The 2,316-nt window shown below is 43.9% G+C and overlaps 1 long non-coding RNA gene across 1 annotated transcript; it reads right to left on the bottom strand.

The window, feature by feature from the left end:
- Positions 1 to 835: 835 nt before the first annotated feature.
- Positions 836 to 1,957, bottom strand: LOC109287818. The gene is made up of 3 exons (XR_002094962.1): positions 1,880 to 1,957; positions 1,726 to 1,780; positions 836 to 1,108 (listed from the first exon to the last, which is right to left on the bottom strand). It is a non-coding gene; the product is annotated as an uncharacterized LOC109287818 (long non-coding RNA).
- Between the last annotated feature and the right edge of the window lie 359 nt (positions 1,958 to 2,316).

Below are 2,316 nucleotides of genomic sequence, written 5' to 3' on the forward strand. Positions count from 1 at the left end.
GGCCCCCCCCCCCCCACACACACTTTTTGTTTTCACAATAATCATGATCTTTCAGAGCAAGTTGGGCACCTACACACCCTAAAACCCCCCCGTTTCATTTTGTTTTCACAATAATCGTGATCTTTCAGGGCAAGATGGGCACCCACACCCCCAATAAGTCCCCTTCCTTTTGTTTTCACAATTATCATGATCTCTCCAAAACAGATGAAGAGGCTCCTTCTCCTTAGGCTTCTCTAAAGTGTATGAGGAATCAGTCATCTGCCCCACACACAAATCTGGGAGGCACATGCCACCCATGCCTACCCTGGGTATGCACAGCAGCAGGGAGCAACCCCTCCCCCCCATGCCCCTGGACGAGCCTCCCATAGCTCTGTCCCACAACCCACCCCAGCCCCTGCCCCACTGCCTCCGTTGTGGGTCCTCAGTCTGCACCTCCTGCCTCTTACGCTCCACAGACTTACCTGCTGGGTGCTGCTGTACACACCACTGGGCTGCATTCCTGGCCGCACGCACATGGTTGCATGCCTGCATGTGGCATCCTGATATGGCACTGATATATTGGTGCACCTCTAGTGTGTGTATATGTGTGTGTGTGTGTGTGTGTGTGTTGGGTGCTTCCTCTTTCTCCCCCTCCTTCCTGCTGCAGCAGCCTGGAGCCTGGGTCCGGGTTGCCCTGCAGTCCTCTGCACTGCCACCGCTGCTCTGCTGAGTGGCCCAGAGGTGGTGGTGATGGCAGTGGAGTGGAGCCTGGGCGTGGGCTAGAAAACCTGGTGCACAATTAACACATTAAAAAAATAATGCAAAAACCAATCAAAGCATGAATCGTGCACTTTAAAAGTGATTAATTGACAGCCCTAGTTTTTACACATGTTTCTCTCAGGGTGTGGTGGTGTGTTTTCCTTTGAGACCATAAGGTCTGTTCTTTTTTTACCATGCTCTTCTGCTCTGCCGTTTTGGCATTCTGACCCTTGGGTTCCGATTCTCAGGCTGAGCATTTCTGTAGTTTTGTATTAGTGCTGTTAGAAGCCTTCAGCCAGGCCCCCCTCCTTCTGGTGTTTCTAGGAAATGATACTCCAAAGCACCTCTTCCTTCCTTGGAGGTGAGATCACTTAGGAAATTATAAAAATAATTTACATCTCAGCATCAAGAATTCACTTTCCACAAATGAATGCCTAAGCTTAAGCCCATTTACACGCTACAAGTGTGAAAGAGGCCCTATGCTTTAAAAAGTCCTCAGCAAATTAAAACCCACATCCATACAGCCTAAATTAGCTGTTAACAAATAGATACCAGGCTCCACAGAGATGGAGCAACACATGCTTTAAAAACCTTTTAGCAAAATTAGGCTCCACAAAAATGCAACAGGCGCTATTATTTAAACAGTCCTTAGCAAAATTAAAATCCCTGACCACACAACATGATCTAATGTTAACAAACAAAAGCAAGGCTTCACAGAAATTTAATAGTGCATGTTTAAAAAAGCCCTTAGCAAAATTAAAACCTACATCCACATAAAACCCCCCCCCCCCCCGAGTTTTAAAACTTGATTTAAAAATAGTGCCTTCCACTACAGGGTAAAGATATGGAGGTATATGTTTGTTTTGATTTTCTATTTTGGAAGAAGGATTTCTGTTTGTGGACAAGCAGTTACAGTCAGTGTTCAAAATAAATGTGTTTATATTAACAACCACAAATAACCCCTCCATTTTTCAAATACATTTTTACCTTGGCATGGTAAAATTGTGTGAGATAATTGGGGTTCTTCCACTATATAGGCCCCCTGGAATGAAGATCAAAAATACAATAAGTAAGACAGTGTGCTCAAACAAAAAAGGCATGTGAATAATAAAGTAAAATAGTAAAAATAATAAATATATACTTTGCTCTGTTCTAAAGCAGAGTTATCAGGAGAAAGGTTTTTTTCAGGAGGAAAATTAAAGCTAGGTCTCTGTCTGTGGCTCTTCTTTACTATCTCTGGATATGTTCATTCATGCTTCCTCAGCTCATTTTGCAAATCTTATTCAGGCCCACTCAGATGCTGAATCATGCTTGCTCAACACGTTTTACAAGCCTGGTTGAAGCTTGCTTAACATGTTTTACAAGTCCTATTTGGATCCACCCAGATGCTGATTCATGCTTGCTCAACTTATCTTGTAGACCCTGAGATCTGTTAGCTGCAACTCGTTATATGTGCTGGTAATGCTGCAAACAGCATTTAGGCATGTAGGCTGGTGTTGGCTAATTTTTTTGCTGGTTTGTCTTATGTTTACTATACCCTCACAGGGCTAATTCACCACATCCCCAAGATCTCTTCTT

This window comes from Gavialis gangeticus, unplaced genomic scaffold, assembly GCF_001723915.1.
Source record: "Gavialis gangeticus isolate Ggan-Ray unplaced genomic scaffold, GavGan_comp1, whole genome shotgun sequence".
NCBI lineage: Eukaryota > Metazoa > Chordata > Crocodylia > Gavialidae > Gavialis > Gavialis gangeticus.